The sequence below is a fragment of the Homarus americanus genome, unplaced genomic scaffold, assembly GCF_018991925.1.
Source record: "Homarus americanus isolate GMGI-L3 unplaced genomic scaffold, GMGI_Hamer_2.0 scaffold48226, whole genome shotgun sequence".
Taxonomy (NCBI): domain Eukaryota; kingdom Metazoa; phylum Arthropoda; class Malacostraca; order Decapoda; family Nephropidae; genus Homarus; species Homarus americanus.
Window position 1 is genome coordinate 509038 of NW_024730579.1, and position 14523 is coordinate 523560.

A 14523-nucleotide genomic window follows, 5' to 3' on the forward strand; every position below is an offset into this window, starting at 1 on the left:
ATAAGAAATAAATTCGTTAAGACATGTTATGGTTTCACCCTTCTTTCCCCTTATGGATCTTGTCAATGAAAAACCTAACCCAATGCCTAGTCCACTGCCCGCTACCTAACGAGCTACATACTGCCCAGAGGGGGTCTGGTGGCAGCAACCCTTAGAAATTAAGAATAGAGTTAAGTTATCCCCTTAGACTTAGTGACCCCAGAATCTGGCAGTATATTGCCACGCAGGACAGAGGTTTATACACAAAGAAATAGATCATATTCATTAAAAGTATATATAGGTCAGATTCATGTGGGTGATATCACTGTTCACTGCCACACAGGACAGTGGTTCATATAAAGTGGAAGTCATATTCTATTTGAGGACTAATCAGTGTGGGCTACCAAATTTTGGATAGGCAGCAAGAATGTCCTCAAGCACTCCTGGTCTGAATTCTTTGACAATGTCGCATTCAATAAAATAGTGTTCAAGTGTATGCTTTAAAGGTTTATCACAAAGTTTACATGCTAAGTGTTCCGGTATGGGTACAGTGCCACTAACTTGCCAGATGTGTCTGTATCCTAGCCTAATTCTGGTCATGACTGCATCACATTGTCTGGTTCTGTCCTTGTGCTGGCCATAACGATACTTCGTGTCACAAAATTTTTAATACTTACTAATGCTACAACTACCAGATCTCTGCATTTCTCAGTTGTTCTAGATCAGAGTTCATGATTTTGACTTGAATGTTTTTAAGTACAGCATTGGACAGGCTAAGGTCACGGTCAACATTTTCTTGCTTACACGCCTCATTGGCGATTCTATCAGCAAAGTCATGATTTCTAATTTCAACATGGGACGGAATCCACACAAATTCAATACAAAAGTTGTTCTCCTTGGCAGTTATCACATTTCTTTTAATATCACAGACAACTTTAGACATAAAGCCTGACGGAATGTTCATTGATTTCAAAGCACTTTGGGAGTTACAGAACATCACCCCAACTCCATTTTCTTTAAGGTAATCTGTAGCTAAGTAGATTCCCATTAGTTCAGTTTGTGTTGTGTTGGCCCAGTTGTTCAGTCTTTGCTTGTTTGACAGTGTGATCTCATTTTTTTATTACACATGCACAACCTGTTCTACCTGTGTTTGTCTGCACAGAACCGTCAATAAAATCATAACATTCATTTGATTTAATACTCTCTATGTGACTGTTAATAGTTTCTAGTGTAACATATCTCACTACAATGGTGTTTAACATTTGCTTACTACTAACAGGAGTGTAATTAATAGGAACTGATATATCCAGCCAAGGAGGAATGACATTAAAGGCTTTGTCTGGGGTGATTGGGACACCCAGTTTCAAGAGATCTGCAACACTTTTATGAAGCCAGGCCCCATAGTGAGTCTTCTGTGGAAGGGTGGTAAGATAGTCAGGATTAGTTTGAACATCAACTCAGTTCGAGCTGTAGTTTGGGGACCATTGTTCTTCAACACTTTGACACAAAACATGGTATTAAGTAGAACTATCCTCTCAGATACGGAGGGCAGTCCGAGCTCTTTCCTCATGTTTACAATTCTGGTTGATTTTGGGCATCCTAGAATGATGCACATGGCTTCATTTTGCACTACTTCCAGGCTGTTTAGTTGTTTAAAGGGAATAGTTACAAGATGGAGAGCCATGATAATCAACTAAAGATCGAATGAAGTGAAGATAGAAAGTACGAGCATAGGTGATGTTAATTCCATAGCTCTTACCAACAAGGGTTCTGAGAGGTTTAATGGGCTGCATTAGTTTGGCACGAAGGTTGCTGATGAAGTTCGCATCATTCACATTTATTCCAAGATATTTATAAGAGCTACATAGTTCCAAGGGCATGCTGTTAATGTTAAAGTTAAGAGACAGAGGGTGAGCAGGACGAGGATTGAGGACCCTCGTCTTGTCAACAGGCATTATGAGACCACATTCAACAGTCCTTTGAGCAAATACATCCAGTATGACTTGGAGCCTGAACTTGGTCTGTGTCATAATGCAGAAATCATCAGCATAACATATTATTTCAGCCTCGTTCAGCTGAACTGAAATGTTAGCAATAAGCTTGTGCATCAGTACATTAAAGAGCAAAGGACTTAAGCGAGATGAACCTGTCCTACCCAAACGAAGGAATGCCTTGTCACCCACTTTCTTAAGAATATTCCCATCAGTGACGCTTTGTTACTTCCGGGCGTCCACAGAGCAAGAAGGATTTACAAGGCTGCTGCACTTAATAGAATCATAATTATATGGAATGAGAAGGCACCACTTCCTGAGCAACATTCTCCTTCGGCGAGTATGGTGTCCCTAGCAATATCAGACGGTTGATTCCTCCCCCTGTGGTGTGCTACAACTGGGTATAACCTAGTTGACAGTAATGCCAAGGCTAAGGTCATCTCAGACCACCTAGTCAGTGATAATTATGCAATACTTACTGAATACACTGTTGCTGATGTCAAGTGTGGACCAAATCCAAGCTCAGAATTAACATCCCAGATAATCTTAAACCGCACTTCAGGGCCCTTCCACAGATGGTATGCTGGATATAAAAAAGAGGAAAGAGGGGGGGGGGGAGGACTAAACCACCTGTGTGGATACATTAGGTGATTCATGTTCATCAATGTGATGTATAATCAGGATTTCCTGTACCTGTGACCCGGACCTTGAATATTACGTACCGAGACTGATTCTCTGTGTGATACCTGTTGTTAAAGAGAGAGAGAGAGAGAGAGAGAGAGAGAGAGAGAGAGAGAGAGAGAGAGAGAGATTTTTACTTGAACCAACTATAACAATCAACATATCACCCTATTGTCCCCAGCCAGAAGGAAGATGCCCCCAACTGGTTAGATAGTGGCATAAGGGCCTAACCAAACCTAACCTAACGTAACCCAGCCAAACCTAACCTAACCAGAGACTTTTGAGAGAACGTGTAAAAAGCATTACAGTCATATGTGTATTTTACCCGCTTAAAACAGTCATAACATACGAGTTAATACTGAACAATTACTCTTATATCTGTAATATAAAAGTAATGTATGTATGTATGTATGTATGTATGTATGTATGTATGTATGTATGTATGTATGCATGTATCAGTAAACGTTCTGATTACTCTAAGCTGCCGATTTTATAGTCCAGCTACCATGATGGAACGACAACAACATGTATGAATAGATCTGTTTTTGTATTTATAACCCATAATAACTTATCACAGAGTGGAAACACAAGTTTAGTGAATGTCTTAACTCGAGCGACGAACAGAAAAAACTCCACAGGTGATACGTCTCCTCCTAAGGAACACCCAACAAGTAATATATTTTATAATCCTAAAACTGAGGACCGAAAATGAGCATGACGCTCTGCCGTGTTGCGTGTGGGAAGTGGGCAGTTTGGGAATCCCGACGCTGAATTTTCTTAGTGTAACGCTCGTGAGGCGCTATTAAATCAGCAACTTTTGTTATGAACGAACACAGACACATACACTGAAGTATGAGTAAAATAATCAGCTAGATGTATCCAGTTGAAAAAGAACAGACAGGAAAATCATAAATCGTGACAAAAGTAAAACAGCCAATAATTACTGAAATCGTTAGAGATCTTGCAATATGTATCCGGCTTATAATGATCGTACAGTACAAGGACACACGCCTTCTGATGCAAGAACAAAAACCGCTCAAGGGAACACTGCATGCATTAACTGACCACTTACCACAAGACTCATGGAGGCTCCACTTGTGATTGTGATAATGTGTCGTGACTCAACCATCAGAAGGTAAGAGTATTGACGATTTCCGCTCAGTGTTGCCTAAGACGCCATTATCAGATACATCCTCGTGAGGCCTGGTGTGATAATTACTTATTAAGGTGTGTTGTATGGTAGTTAATTACCTATTAAGGTGTGTTGTATGGTAGTTAATTACTTGTTAAGGAGCGTTGTATGGTAGTTAATTACCTGTTAAGGTGTGTTGTATGATAGTTAATTACTTGTTAAAGTGTGTTGTATGGTAGTTAATTACCTGTTAAGGTGTGTTGTATGATAGTTAATTACTTGTTAAGGAGCGTTGTATGGTAGTTAATTACTTTTTAAGGTGTGTTGTATGGTAGTTAATTACTTGTTAAGGTGTGTTGTATGATAGTTAATTACTTGTTAAGGTGTGTTGTATGGTAGTTAATTACTTGTTAAGGTGTGTTGTATGGTAGTTAATTACTTGTATAGGTGTGTTGTATGGTAGTTAATTACTTGTTAAGGTGTGTTGTATGGAAGTTGGTAATTATGCGTTTCTGTTCTTCAATATCTTGTCACACACACACACACACACACACACACACACACACACACACACACACACACACACACACACACACACACACACACACACACCAAAAAAACAAACGCCGATAAAAATCTGGCTAAGTTAGAAATCCATACAGATAGTAACCACCCGGATGTTCACACACACACACACACACACACACACACACACACACACACACCAAAAACAAACGCCGATAAAATCTGGCTGTGTTGGGGAAATCCATACAGATAGTAACCACCCGGATGTTCACACACACACACACACACACACACACACACACACACACACACAATGTATGTAATAAGTCATTTATATCCAATGTATATTTTCAGCCTTCGGGCTGCAGAACTTTTTCAATAAACCGTTAATTATTATTATTATTATTATTATTATTATTATTATTATTACACACACACACAGGCTACAGGCATGGACTACGGAGAACAAGGTCACCTTCAACCACACCAAAGCCGTAGTCATGCACATCAATATACTGCCACCACTCCAGTGCAAGCTCCAGCAGTCACAGTGGGTGCCCATCCTCTCCAGTTAGTGCAGTCTGCCAAACTCCTGGGTGTTACCGTAGACCACAAACTGGACTGGAAGGCCCATATAAACAACGCAATCAAGGCAGCCTCGTACCGACTCTACATGCTATGACGACTATCTACAACGCCTTTATTCTCCTTAAATTAACGTATGTGTCACCAGCCTGGTCGTCTTCTCTCAACTCTTCCCAACAACGTCAACTAGAGAAGGTACAGAAAAGGGCCTGCAGAATCATGCTCGGCGCAAACTACTCCGGCTACAACAACGCTCTCTCCACCCTGGACATGCCATCCCTCAGTGACCTCCACCACCAAGCAGTAGCAAGGTTTGGCAGTGGACTACTGCAAAATCCTCGTCATCGCCACCTCCTGCCACGGGCAGCCCCCCGCCCACCTCGCGCATTCCGCCACTACAACAAAATTCAGCCCAATAGAACCGGCACTTACATATAAGAATAGCACCATCCCTTCTATTGTTAAAATAATAAACAACTCCTGTACAGCCCTGTAATTGTATTGAACGCATATCATTATGTCTAAATCACATGCAAGTTTGTATATTCTCAGCTACCGGCTGCAGCTCTATTAATAAACAGTTTATTATTATTATTATTATTACACACACAAAGACACACACACACACACACACAGACAGACATACACACACACACACACACACACACACACACACACACAAACTTCAGCCTTCATAGGGTAAGGACGTGTGTAGTCGGAGTTGCCTGCTTACGTGGCTGTGTTCTCTAGACCATAAGAACATGAGAACATAAGAAAATAAGGAGTCTGCAATAGGCCGGTTGGCCTGTGCATGGCAGCTCCTGTCGAGAGTTACTACCACTCTCTATCATCCATGAATCTATCTAGCCTCCTTTTAAAATTCTCCAGCGTTCCAGCACTTACTACAAAGTTGCTAAGCTTGTTCCACTCGCCCACCACCCTATTTGTGAACCAGTTCCTTCCTATCTCCCTCCTGATATCCTGCCCGGATATTATAAGAACTTTATCTATATCCCCTTTATTTATTCCTTTCACCCACTTAAATACTTCTATCATATCTCCCCGCACTCTTCGTCTTTCTAGGGAATGCAAGTTTAGTTTCTTTAACCTATCTTGATATGGAAGGTTTCTAAGTCCCGGAATCATTTTCGTCATTCTTCGCTGCACCGACTCTAGTGAATTGATATCCATTCTATAATAGGGGCACCAGAACTGAACCGCATAATCGAGGTGCGGCCTGACTAGCGCAAGATATAGTTGCAATAAGACCTATGCACTCTTATTACTTACACTTCTAGATATAAAACCCAATACTCTGTTTGCCTTATTTCGAACATTAACGCACTGTTTTCTTGGCCGTAGGTCCGGGCTTACAAGTACCCCTAAGTCTCTCTCTTACAAGTCGACTTCTCTAGGTTGATGTTGTTCATTGTATATTTTCAGCCTTCGAGCTGCCATGTTATCCTAATAAACCGTTAATTATTATTATTATTATTATCATTATTATTACACACACACACACACACATACACACATTTTCCGCCTCGTCTGTCTGTCTGTCCCTATTAACACGACCAAGCCCGTACCCTCACGCCCATGTCTTCACGCCCATACACAAACGCCCCTGTCTTCACGCTCATACAACACCTCGATTATGCCGTTCAGTTCTGGTACCCTTATTATAGAATGGATATCAATTCATTGGAGTCGGTGCAGCGAAGAATGACGAAAATGAGTCCGGGACTTAGAAACCTTCCATATCAAGAGAGGTTAAAGAAACTAAACTTGCATTCCCTAGAAAGACGAAGAGTGCGGGGAGATATGATAGCAGTATTTAAGTGGGTGAAAGGAAACAATAAAGGAGATATAGATAAAGTTCTTATAACAACCGAGCAGGATAGGACTCGGAGCAACGGATTTAAGTTGGATACGTTTAGGTTTAGGAGGGAGATAGGAAGGAACTGGTTCACAAATAGGGTGATGGACGAGTGGAACAAGCTTAGCAACTTTGTAGTAAGTGCTGGAACGCTGGAAAGTTTCAAAAGGAGGCTGGATAGATTCATGGATGATAGTGGTAGTAACTCTCGACAGGAGCGGCCATGCACTTGCACAGGCCATCCGGCCTATTGCAGACTCCTTATTTTCTTATGTTCTTATGTAACAACGCCCTTGTTTACACTGACAACAATTTTAAAACATATACGCTTCCGGTTCCCGACTGGTGGCCGCGGGTTAAACAAGATGCTTACTTCACCCGGCAAGAGTGACAGCCTCACTGACCTAAGCTTGTGGGCCGGAAAAACCGACAGAGAGACAGAAAAAGAGAAAGAGAGAGGAAAATAGATAGAAATAGATATATACAGAGAGAGAGAGAGAGAGAAAAAGAGAGAGAGAGAGAGAAAAGAGAGAGAGAGAGAGAGTATAGGTCTCTGTATCACCAGATTCCTTTATCCTTGTAAGAGTGATTTTCTTAAAACGAAAAAAAAATATATATATTCATGTGTCCACTTTTTCTCCTTCCTGTGTTCACTTCCCTTGCTTCTCGTATTCACTTCTGCTCTTTTCCTTTCTGTCTAATGCTATTTCTGTTCTCCATTTCCATACACTCCTACTCCTTCCCCTTCTATTCACCCCCCCCTTACATTCCCTTCTGTCCCTCCCCGTCTCTATTGTTCATAGCCCTGCACCTCTGTCCATTCCTTTTCCATAATTTTTTCCCCACGTAATTCCCTAACTGGTATCCCCCTCTCTTTTAGTCTCCTCCCCCTTTCCTCCCTCGATCCTGCTCGTCCTGTGGGAGGCAGCTATAAAGCCATGGCGGCACGATAGTCATGCAGTGTGTTCTGTGACGCAGCAGCACCACCACCCACCGTTTTCCTCTGCACTCCTCTGGGTTACATCTGTCTGTCCAGATTGACTCGGCATTAAGATACCAGATCACAACACAGTCATCATGAACAGGTAAGATAATTCTTCATCTATTCAATACGTGTTTGTCGTGAAGACGTGAGCTGTCTGGAGCTGCACTGTACACACTGTCTTCACCACGAGTACAGCCGAGTGTTAACTGAATGTTGTTTAACTTCACTGTACTTGTAACTTCACTGATGTACAGTTTGTGGATTAAAACATCACCATTGTATTGTAACTTTATCATTGTTGCAGCAGGTGGAGGGTGAAGCTAGATGGGCGGGGAACGCGTTATTTACATGCAAAGTATACAAACATATACTCACCCACCGAGTGTTGTCATACACATTATGATTTATATTCGAGTTTACTTGTTGTTCTGCTGAATTGAAGCTTAGCAAATAATGAAGAGCGAGTGACGAACAGCGACATTTACATGGTGTAGATAAAGTCAATCTATGATAGTAAGAAAAGTTAAGATTTATAAAGATTAACATTGTACAGTATAAGTTAACTTTGTGTCCTTAACAGTAGAGGGGAGATTCAGCTGCTTAATTAACCTATCACACGGAGGTGTAAATGTTCCCAAGCTCACCTATGCCTCCCCCACCTGGTCTTCCTCCCTAAATGCCACACAACGTAAACACATAGAAAAAGTGCAAAAGAGGGCATGCAAGATTATTCTCTCCCCTTCCTACTGCACATATCAAGAAGCGCTCAACACACTGACCCTTTCGACTCTCACTGACCATCACCACGACCACATCTGCAAATTTGGTAAGAAGCTTCTGCACCATCATCGACACCGGTTCTTACTACCACCTGATATCCCTAGCCCGAGAATTGCTGTTCGACACCACAACCGCATCCAGCCCTTACGTACACGAACTGATCGCTATAAGAACAGCCCAGTCCCGACCATTGTAAAAATTATCAATAACTTGTAATAAACCAGTGTATTCACTCCCAGTAAACACTACTCCTTGCATTGTCACTATGTTGAAATGAACTGTAGTTTGAGCTTTTCCCCATCTAGTTATTATATGTCTTATTTGTGTCACTTATGTTACTTGTATATTATTTGTAATTCGAAACCCATTCCCCAAATATGTAACTGTATATTTTCAGCCTTCTGGCTGCCAAGCTCTTTCAATAAATCGTTAATTATTATTATTATTATTATTATTATGTGAGTGGGTCATCAGTCTCCGAGTTCCTTGTACTGCTGGTGACCCGATCACTTTTACACCTCCGTGTGTCAGGTCAAGCGTCTGGATAGCTCCTTTGTTACGCATCCGTACATTAGTATTTACTGACCCGGGGCACACGTCAACAGAGATGCGTCATCGTATCTCCAGTTAGAAGGAAATTAAACTTGTGAACCGTTGAGAATCTACCATTGTATCTAGCTTAAGTTTCTTGGTAGCCAGTTAGGGAAGTTAGACAGGAACCTTTGAGCTCCAACCTTTGCATCGTAACTTAAGTGAACCAGTTTAATACATTCTCATATATTTAGAAGAGAGGAATTTAACGTACGACCCTCTGGACTGGACTACGTGTGTTGGTGTATACCTTTACCTGTCTTTTCTCCTTCAAATTCACGTACATTTGGTTATACCTGCCATAGGACTGGCGTTTTGTCATGACTGAACTTATCCAGTTGATATAATTTGCATATATGTTAGTGTAAAGATTAATTATAATTACATAACTGTTGATCCATGGTTAACTACCCTCCCGATACCTGATACATAAAGAATTAATGACTGATAATTAAATTCCCCGGAACACACTGCACACTGTTATTTATTCACGAGAGGAAATTGTATTTAAGATCTTACATAGATATGTCACTAAGTTTTCCTTAAAGGTTCTTAATAAACATTAAACTGTTGACTGGAAGATTTTCATATATTATATATAAAACTATTGAATGAAGTTAGGTTAGATTAGGTTAGGTTAAGTTAGGTTAGGGTAGGTAAATCTGGCAGTTATGACACTGACAAGGATCGGCAACAACTGCCCAAATTAGGTAGGAATGTAAACAACAGGTAAACAACATTAAAATTATTACACAAAGTAACCTTAACCCAACGTCAGTCTTACACAATATAAAGGGATAATGAAGGCCGAGGCGGGAGTGGCCACCAATCTCACGTAAGAGATCGAGAATTAAATTATAGAATCACATCACAACACAGGCTACTTTACCGCAAGGTTGTACAGTAAGGCCGTCAGCACTGCACTCGTTCGTCAACGAACGAGTGCAGAAGGGAGAAAGGAGAAGGGCCTTACACTGTCTGAGGGTGAGCGTGAACTGACTGTTTGGGCCCTGGACCGGGGTCGTGTATTGCCTTACGAACCCTCGCATCTATGAAAATGGGAATCCGGTCAACCAACGTCATATAGTTTGGAATAGTGAAACAGTTATGCATTATTAACACAATCTATGGCCTTCCTTACTAAAACCATTGTTATTTTGGCTTTACAATAAATCTCCTGTACTATTAGAACTTCATTCCTTTACATAATTTATATATTTACACAAGTTACATTAATCAGTCACATGAACACACAAGGCCTCGAATGAACACATACACACGCACGTGACGATATATATATATATATATATATATATATATATATATATATATATATATATATATATATATATATATATATATATATATATATATATATATATATATATATGTGTGTGTGTGTGTGTGTGTGTGTGTGTGTGTGTGTGTGTGTGTATGTGTGTGTGTGTGTGTGTGTGTGTGTGTGTGTGTGTGTGTGTAATTTGTTAGATAAGGCTTCATATGTCCACTTAAGGGCATATCTGCAGTACGTCATGTTCCCTATGAAAGTCTGAAGCCAAATGTCAAATAAAAATAGAAAATACTTGTGAAATATGATAAAATAAAGGAGCTCACGAGAAACTAGTAATATACTGTATAGTTAATGTATGTGTATTAAATTTATTTATGACTTAATACAGTTAAAACATGTTATCTTTGTGGTCAGGTCCTGGGCAGTGCTTCTGTTTACACTGGTGCTGGTGGCTGTCGTCTCGAGCCCCGTCCAGAGTCGTCGTCTAGGCAGCAGCGGTGAGTGACCAAAGGATCTTGGGATGCCGGACATTGTGTGACTATTGGCTGTAATGGTGACTAGTGATGGTATTACTAGGTAGGGGTATAGCTATTGTGGCTGTAATGGTGATTGGTAATAGTGTTACTAGCTACGGGTATGGTTGTTGTGGCTGTGATGGTGACTGGTGATAGTGTTACTAGCTAGGAGTATGGTTGTTGTTACTGTGATGGTGACTGGTGATAGTGTTACTAGCGAGGAGTATGGTTGTTGTGGCTGTGATGGTGACTGGTGATAGTGTTACTAGGTACGGGTATGGTTGCTGTTACTGTGATGGTGACTCGTGATAGTGTTACTAGCTACGGGTATGGTTGTTGTGGCTGTGATGATGTCTGGTGATAGTATTACTAGCTACGGGTGTGGTTGTTGCTACTGTGATGGTGACTGGTGATAGTGTCACTCTAGCTAGGAGTATGGTTGTTGTTACTGTGATAGTGTTACTAGCTATGGGTAAGGTTGTTGTGGCTGAGATGATGACTGATGATAGTGTTACTAGCTAGGAGTATGGTTGTTGTTACTGTGATGGTGACTGGTGATAGTGTTACTAGCTACGGGTGTGGTTGTTGCTACTGTGATGGTGACTGGTGATGGTGACTCTAGCTAGGAGTATGGTTGTTGTTACTGTGATAGTGTTACTAGCTACGGGTAAGGTTGTTGTGGCTGTGATGATGACAAAATTCATATATGATTATAAATTAGTTGCAGTTCATATTAAGAGTGATTTCATACGTGTGTTTCTTTTTCCTCCGCGATAAAAAGTTTGTAACATGCTAACAGTTTTTCAAGATACACTTTATGACGACAACCTAACGTAAAATATTCTCATCTTCTTAAACGCAAGAATTAATGATTAACTTCGTCAACACTGTCAACCATTTCACTTTGAAGTCAAGAAAGGCGGCCATTTTAGTTTTAATTTTCCTGACCTTAAATCTCAGTTGCTTGGTCAACATCTTCTGGGGATCAACATATAAATTGTCTGGAAGAATTTGTTTACAAAATTTTCCTCAAAACTGTTTATAGACTAAAGCTTATAAGTTTTGCAGCCGCATGATTTTGTCTTTTGTTTAACAGACAAATAGAAAAAAATTACATATACTGTTTGTATTCCTTTCTTTATCTGTATCTTTATGTAATGTAACTTAACCTATACGAGTATGATAAGTTTTATGTTAAAAAAATTGATATGATGTGAAGATTATATTGTGAAAGTGATGTGGTGTCTCTCACCTCAGTCCCCGAGTACTGCCAGTTTGTGAGGGTGGACTGCAATTCATATCCTTTTCACGAGTGTTGTGGCCGCCGACAAGCTGTGCCCGAGTTCTGTAACAGGACGACGGTAAACTGTAATGAATCACCCAGTCACCCATGCTGTGGCGGCCGACCATCTGTGCCTTCCAAATTTTACAGACCTTCAGGATAATGGTGAACGCGGTTATGAGTTCAGTCACCTGTGCTGTGGCATCGCTCGCTAGACATATCATCCTTGTTGATCCAACACCAGACAGCACCTTATCACAGTCTCTTACTTGATCCTTACATAAAACTCTCTAATATATTCTCCCTCTTTGATTCTGCCTCACAGTCGCCCCAGAACAAACCACATGGTTTCTCTTCGTCAGGTACGTCCCCCCCCACCAGAAGCTACCTGTTACCTTCTTCACCAGACAAAACCTTTGACACGGTTTCCTATTTTCTCTGATGTTATGATCACCTGTGATGTAACTTAATAAAAGCTGATGATGTCTTCTGTGTTTTGTATCATTTATTGTACTTCCTTCTCATTCTCAAATCATGTACAATAAGAAACAGTAGTACATTTCTACCCTAACACATGTATTCTTGTTGACGTAATTAATACAATATGAACTTAAAGATACGTTTGTGTGTGTGTGGGTCATAATAACTCGTAGCATTACCTAAATGAGTCACACCGGTTTCATATACCTCTGCGAAACTATGAAGTTCTACAGCCCATCTTAGTACTTCACTTTTGGTTCTCGTATTTTCACCCATTTTTCCTTCCATAGGGGACTTTTATTGCTACTCCTATTTTGCTGTCACTCGGTATCAAATATGACGAGCATCCAAATTTTGGTGAACTCTGAGGTGGCTCGAGAGGCCGGTACAGGATCGGTGGGGCCAGGCGGCCGCGTCATTTAGGCGCTGGCGCTCGTCTGCCTCCGTATGCAGTCGAGCTAACTCGAAAGTATTGATATCGTCTCTCGAGTTTTATTACCTTACGACATTATACACGTGCCACATTTTACAAAATACGTTCTTAACGGAAAAAGCAAAAAACGTAGAAAGCGTTAATAAAACGTATAGCCATTCGTCAGCATCCTCGATAAGCCATCGGATTTATCTTTTAAGTCATAAAGTTATAATAATCAAAATTCTATTGACTGTTAGATCTCTAATGAGGAGGACCAGTCCTACAGCCGTCTCCATCGCCGAGACATTCTCGATCACAGTGACTTCCTGAGTCACAGACGTTTTGAGTCACTGAGACGTCCTGAGTAACTGAGACATCCTCAGTTACGTCGTACATCAATTAACACTTGAGGAAATTATGGCATCAGGCAAGGGAGGACACCTCATGTCCTCACAACATATCACCGACGGAGATCCTGACTTTCGCCACCTTCTTTCTGCCGATCATCAGTTTCACTTTTATCATGCGCCTTTCGTTATCAGGCAGGTGGTTGAAATCTTCGGGGAGCACCTTTGTGTATACTTATTGGTAACTGATGATATGGGCCTTCTTGGAGACTTCATTAAACAGCCTTAAGCTGAAGTTTGTTGGTCCAGAAAGGTTTTCCCCAACCGGTCCTACGGAACGTAATCTTCGTGAGAGGTGGACATTTTCTACTAATAATTACGTATATTGCCCTGGGGATAAGAGATTTATTTTAAGCCATTTTCATTTTAGCAAAAAGTTTACTATAACTACCAAGCTATACCTACAACAAAAACACCTTCCAGTCTCTATTTATAGCGAGATGAATGTGATTTTAGATAATGTACGTGTTTCAATACGTAACTATACTGTATCATTTGTGTGGTGGTATGTAATGTATAGAGTGGTGATTCAATGTATAAGGTGATGATGTGTGTATCGTGGTGACATGTATTGTAATGTAGTGATATAATGTGTACCATAAACTTACAGTGTATTGGATGTAGTCAGATGATAGTGTAGTAGATGTAGTGTAGATAATAGTGTAGTGGATGTGGTGTATATGATAGTGTAGTGGATGTGGTGCACATGATAGTGTTGTGGATGTAGTGTACCATATGGAGAGCACCCCAGCGAAGGTCTACACTCTATTCTCTCTCGTCTATTGGTCAGATCTCAGGATTTTTTTTTCTGGCCATCAACTGCTGTGGATATTACGGCCGGAGACTTGTGAATTAGACCTCTTTCTCTTGTTTCTCTTCTCTTTTTGGCACTTTCCATAGTTCTTGATCTTGTTCTTCTTGCTCTTGTTCTTCTGATTCTTGTTTTTGTTTTTGTTCTTCAAATTCTTGTTTATCAGGTTCTTGCGTCTTCGTTATTTGGTGTTGTTC